This window comes from Asparagus officinalis, chromosome 4 (genome assembly GCF_001876935.1).
Source record: "Asparagus officinalis chromosome 4, Aspof.V1, whole genome shotgun sequence".
Classification (NCBI taxonomy): Eukaryota; Viridiplantae; Streptophyta; class Magnoliopsida; order Asparagales; family Asparagaceae; genus Asparagus; species Asparagus officinalis.
The window spans coordinates 142,438,193-142,445,165 of record NC_033797.1 but is presented as its reverse complement, the minus strand read 5'-3'; positions in this window follow the sequence as shown (position 1 = coordinate 142,445,165).

Here is a 6,973-nt window from a genome sequence, read left to right as displayed (position 1 = left end):
CAGAGATCAAAAGTTGAGCACCAGAACAATCCAAAGCAGAGAGAGAGAGCAGAGGTCTTGAACTTTCGGCCAATCCTTGAAATTAAGCTTCGACTTGATTTTAAGAAGAACGACTATCTTACATCGATAAGATATCGTTTCAATTTCTCACTTCGATAAACGAAGTCAGAATCATAAACCCCTCACGGTTCAATCAGAATCTGTGACTTGGTGGTCCACGAGTCAAAGCGCTCCCGGCACAGGCAAAGATCCCACAAAAGCAGTGATCCAAACAACGATCCTGCGTTTATTTTCTCAAGAGTTGTAATTTTCTTTTTGTTGTGTAAAAGAGTCTTATAAAAAGGCTGTTTTCTTTGAATTTATTGTAATCGACCGAAGATATAATGAATTCGACAACAAATTCGACTTTTGGCGAAAACAAACTGGCGACCACAGTGGGAGCCAACGATCTCGCTGCCGAGACCGTCATGTCGCAGCCGATCAAGATTCCAGTTGAATCCATGGTCGAATACGAATTCGACCAAACCAAGTTTGAGGAATATCTCTCATCATCCTCTCGCAAGTACAAGAGGATCTCACAATTGAGGAAGACTTACATGCCAAAGAAGGCACAAAATGAAGATTCTCGCTTGATTGTTGCTGAGAATTTCACTCGCAATACCTCTGCTCACAATGGCTCTTATCTAGTTAAAGAGTCATCGAATCAAAGCCCGCCGGCATTGACGAAAAGAGCTCGTCAGAGACAACGCCAACGCCGCGCTCGCCAAATGGCTAAGGCCTTGGAACAAACCGACGGGGTTCGTTACCACGCAGACCTAGAGTCGAGGAGATATCGAGTGGTTCAGTTGTCTCAACAACCAATCACTCGTATCTCTGCTAAAACAACGACGGATGAATGGACTATTGTCAAAAAGACTCGTTCGACCCTCAAAGAACGTATACAAAAACGTCGTGCAAAAGCTGCTAATGCCCATGCTCTCTCACAACAAAGACGAGAAAAGAGAAAGGAAATGGTGACCAAAGAATCACCAAAACTTCGTCAAGTTTGGATTCCAAAGTCTGGACTTATGCAAAATCAGCATTCGGAGCCCGTTAAGACCCCATACCCGCAAATGGGTGGTTTCAGACGTGCGACTCCCAACATAACCTTAGATCGCTCAAAAACAAAAATAAATTGTCCTGAGAATGCCAACAAGGTTTTATACCCCCAGAAGAAGACGCATTCACCAAATGATATCGTCATACCTGGGAGATCATACCAACAGACGATACGATTTTTTGGCAATCATACCGATGAATCGTATTATCAAGTTGAAGTTGTGAATAATTTTCGAAAGAGAGTTATTCGAGAGATAAACTCTCGTTGTTCCTGTGCGCGACTCGTTAAAACAGCATTATCAGAATGTGACTGTTTCAAACGAGAAGTCATCCCACGAAAAGTCTCTGTATTATCGAAACCTAAGCCGAGACATTTCCGCAAAAGAAGAGCAGCTGTCCAAAATGATGAATTCCCTGAAGTCACCATCAACGTGGCTGATAGAAGAAAGTCTAAACAGCATTCAAGTGACTCAAATCCCGACTTTTCCCCGAAAGGAAAAGTCAATCCAAGAATTGCTCAAAGGATGTCTCGACTCCAATTAGGAGCTATCAGACGCAGAGACTACAAGAGAATGCAAGAAGGAATGTCCTCGGAGGATGAATTCTCGGACACTTATTCTGCAATCGCTTCTGATGATACAATGTCTAGCACAGGACAAATCAGAGAAGTATTCACAATCACTGCTGATCAGTTCACTCAAATACTTCAGGAAGCTCTAGCCAAACAACGTGAAGAAATTAGAGCTGAAGTGAAGACAGAAATGAAGTTGGCTATCCAACAAATGAGAGAACTGTTAACTCAACAGCCTCAACCTCCTGAGTCCAATCAGCGATTTGAATCCAGCCACCACACTCGGAATGTTGTAGATGACAGTGATCCAGAGGTGGATGAAGTCATTATGGCTGATACACCTCCCAATGGCAATAACGCTGGGGGTGGTTTAACGGATCCTCCCAATAACGATATTGGGGGTGGTTCAATAGCACCTCTCACTGGGGGTGGTCCAATTATCTTTACTCGACATCATTCAGAAAGAAATGAAGACGATGACGGGAAAATGCAAAAACTTGAAGACAAAATCAATGCTTTGATGACGGCTCAAGAAGTTAAGAAGACGGGTATTCCATGTCCTTATCCGAGGGAATGGGATTCAATACCATACCCGACCAAATTCAATCTGATTAACTTCACACCGTTTGAAGGGAAGAGTTCGCCGATTCAACACTTGATTTATTTCAAGTCTCATTTGGGCATAATCTCTGGAAACGAGGCCTTAATGATCCGGTCATTCGTTGGCACCCTTCGTGGGCCCGCCTTCGATTGGTACCGACGGCTCAAGCCAGGGAGCATCAATTGCTGGGATGACATGGAAAGTTTGTTCCTCAGCAACTTCTTCGATGATGACACCGAAGTGTCAATCGGAATCCTTTTGGATGAGAAGCAAAAAGACGGAGAGTCAGTCGACAATTTTGTCAAGCGTTTCCGTAACATGGCGATGAATTGCAGAGATCCTATTACAGAGGAGTTCATCCTGCAAACATGCCACAATAACCTCTCCATCGATGTCTTGGAAGCTTTGGGGGTTGAGCCGTCCACAACTTGGAAGGAGTTAAAATTTCGTGGCGAACAAGCTGAACACTTTCTTAAAAGAAAGGAAGCTGAGAAAGGCCAACAAATGACATCTGCAATCATTGGGAACGCAACTTTCGATCCGAAGTTTCAAAAAGAATATTCATTCGAAGAGGATGAAGCTCCAGCCATATTGGAATACCTCCTCGCTAATGACAAAATCGAGCTACCACCTATTAAAGATCAGGATGGAGCTAAGATGATTACGGATCCAAATTACTGTGCGTACCACAGAAGGATTCTTCATCCCACCGAAATTTGCTTTGGACTCAAAAACAAAATCCAAGCCTTAATTGACTCCGGCGTCATAACGGCCAAAGAAGTCGAGTAAAGACGACCATATTACTCCATCGGATACACGAGTATAAACTGTTTTCCCCAACTCCATTGGGTACACGAGTATAAACTGTTTCCCCTCACTCCGAAAAGTATACGAGTATAAACTGCTCCTCGATACTCCAAAAGGTATATGAGTCTAAACTATTTCCTTTCCTTAACGGGAAGTTCCTGGAGAATCCTATATTCTTAAGGATAACCCGAACATATGACTGAGGTTAACGTACTCCTCGTTATACCCAGTTTTACAAAGAAAGCTGGGGGTCGATAATTCATGTAATGGGAAGTTCCTGGAAGAATGTTAAATATAATATTCTTAGGGATAACCCGATTATTATGGACAGAATGATAAATACTAAGCTCCTATTATGATTTTCGAACACTCTTTTGCTGAGATGAGATTCGATCACTTCGTTAGATCAATCTTCCCTCACAAAACCCATTTGGTCAAACCTTTAAACAGTTAGGACCGAAGCCAAAATCCCCTCTCGATTCGTTCCATGAACGAGAGGTCCACAAATTGAACGATCAAACCTTTAAACAGTTAGGATCGTCTTAAATACCCATTTGGTCAAACCTTTAAACAGTTAGGACCAAAACCAAAATCCCCTCTCGATTCGTTCCATGAACGAGAGGTCCACAAATTGAACGATCAAACCTTTAAACAGTTAGGATCGTCTCAAATTCCCATTTGGTCAAACCTTTAAACAGTTAGGACCAAAGCCAAAATCCCCTCTCGATTCGTTCCATGAACGAGAGGTCCACAAATTGAACGATCAAACCTTTAAACAGTTAGGATCGTCTCAAATTCCCATTTGGTCAAACCTTTAAACAGTTAGGACCAAAGCCAAAATCCCCTCTCGATTCGTTCCATGAACGAGAGGTCCACAAATTGAACGATCAAACCTTTAAACAGTTAGGATCGTCTCAAATTCCCATTTGGTCAAACCTTTAAACAGTTAGGACCAAAGCCAAAATCCCCTCTCGATTCGTTCCATGAACGAGAGGTCCACAAATTGAACGATCAAACCTTTAAACAGTTAGGATCGTCTCAAATTCCCATTTTGGTCAAACCTTTAAACAGTTAGGACCAAAGCCAAAATCCCCTCTCGATTCGTTCCATGAACGAGAGGTCCACAAATTGAACGATCAAACCTTTAAACAGTTAGGATCGTCTCAAATTCCCATCTTGGTCAAACCTTTAAACAGTTAGGACCAAAGCCAAAATCCCCTCTCGATTCGTTCCATGAACGAGAGGTCCACAAATTGAACGATCAAACCTTTAAACAGTTAGGATCGTCTCAAATTCCCATCTTGGTCAAACCTTTAAACAGTTAGGACCAAAGCCAAAATCCCCTCTCGATTCGTTCCATGAACGAGAGGTCCACAAATTGAACGATCAAACCTTTAAACAGTTAGGATCGTCTCAAATTCCCATCTTGGTCAAACCTTTAAACAGTTAGGACCAAAGCCAAAATCCCCTCTCGATTCGTTCCATGAACGAGAGGTCCACAAATTGAACGATCAAACCTTTAAACAGTTAGGATCGTCTCAAATTCCCATCTTGGTCAAACCTTTAAACAGTTAGGACCAAAGCCAAAATCCCCTCTCGATTCGTTCCATGAACGAGAGGTCCACAAATTGAACGATCAAACCTTTAAACAGTTAGGATCGTCTCAAATTCCCATCTTGGTCAAACCTTTAAACAGTTAGGACCAAAGCCAAAATCCCCTCTCGATTCGTTCCATGAACGAGAGGTCCACAAATTGAACGATCAAACCTTTAAACAGTTAGGATCGTCTCAAATTCCCATCTTGGTCAAACCTTTAAACAGTTAGGACCAAAGCCAAAATCCCCTCTCGATTCGTTCCATGAACGAGAGGTCCACAAATTGAACGATCAAACCTTTAAACAGTTAGGATCGTCTCAAATTCCCATCTTGGTCAAACCTTTAAACAGTTAGGACCAAAGCCAAAATCCCCTCTCGATTCGTTCCATGAACGAGAGGTCCACAAATTGAACGATCAAACCTTTAAACAGTTAGGATCGTCTCAAATTCCCATCTTGGTCAAACCTTTAAACAGTTAGGACCAAAGCCAAAATCCCCTCTCGATTCGTTCCATGAACGAGAGGTCCACAAATTGAACGATCAAACGACATTCCGAGGAAGGATTTAGTAGGGTTCATCTTCAACTGATGGCTCCGCATGAGATCGAACATCGTCTTCAAGTCCTTGATGTGATCTTCTTTGTTGTGGCTTTTTACAACCAAATCATCAACGTAGCACTCGACTGTTTTCCTGAGATGTTCTTGGAAAATCTTAGTCATTGCTCGCTGGTACGTGGCGCCTGCATTCTTTAGACCGAAAGGCATCACCGTGTAGCAAAAGACACCGAGGGGCGTTCTGAATGTTGTATGCTTCTCGTCATCTGGGTGCATCTTGATTTGGTTATATCCTGAAAAACCATCCATAAAATACATTCTCTCAAATCCGCACGTATTTTCGATAATGACATCCGTGATTGGGAGAGGAAAGTCATCTTTTGGACATGCTGTATTCAGGTCCCTGAAGTCGATGCAAATCCTGATTTTACCGTTCTTCTTCATGACGGGAACAATATTGGCTAGCCAGTCTGGATGTTGCTCTTCTCGGATAAATCCTGATTCAATCAACTTCTTAACCTCTGCCTCAATGGCTTCCATAATCTACGGACGAAACCGTCTTTGCTGTTGTTTGACAGGTTTGGCATCCGGCTTGATATCCAGGCGGTGCATTGCCACATTGGGATCGAGCCTGGGCATATCTTCATAGTTCCACGCAAAGACGTTAATATATTCCCTGATGAGAGTAATTAATTCTTCCTTCTCATTTGGGGGAAGACTATCGCTGATGAATATAGGCTTTGGGTTGGCCTCGTCACCCATGTTAACTTGGACTATTTTATCTTCAGTGGGGGGTTCTCTCTGTTCGAACCTATCACCATACTGCATGTTCAGGTGATGAACCCACGGGTCTTCACATGTTGGCATTTGATCATCGTCCTCCATTGTAGACGGATCAGCTGTAGCCATGTTTACGTGGAGCCTGTTGGACCCTAGAGGGGGGCTGTATGGTGTAAATTTGATTTCCCGAAAACAGGGAGTGTTCGTTTGTATTAATAAGAAAGCTTATTACAAACTAATAATCAAATGGTTACAACAGAAGCAGAGGGAATGCCCTCTTTGTTTTGTGTGGGGACTTTAGGTGGCTATAGGACGCTTCGCTCGATGCTCGTGTCGAGTCTGCTTCCCTTGGACCGTTCGATCGAGGTTGCTGGAGAGCTTCAGTTCGCAGTAGAAACTCGAATCGATGGAGTTCGGGTCTGCTTAGTTCGCCGGCGATCAGAGCTCAGAACTAAGCAGTGGTGCTGTAATGCAAGGATCTGCTAACAGCTTGGTCTCAATTATTTTTCTCCAAGTTTTGCGACCTCTCCTCCAGTGTGCTGGAAGGGGCTTTTAAATGGAAGAAGGACAGCTTGACTTATCCTTGAATTATGGGATGTGACCATACGTAGTTCGGAGACGTCCTGCTGTTCTTCGTACTGCCAGCGGTCATTCGAAGTGCTGTGCTCTGTATCACGTTTCGTAAGAGTGGGAAAGCCCCTCCTCGTATGCGTGACAAAGGCTGTCAGATGCTTGCGTGGATCTGACCAACCACCGAGCGGGTGCAGGCTGTTTTGACACCTGTCTGCTCACTCGTACTGTAGGCGGCTTGTTCGGCGGGCCTGGAGTGCCGTGCCTTCTCTCTTCAGGTCAGGAGAGGCGGGAAAGCGTGTTCCTGGTACTCTAGTGGGTTTGGATAGTTCGCCGAATGCCGGCGGATTCGTCTCCCGACTTAGATAGCCGATGTGAGTCGCATTTATGACTGTT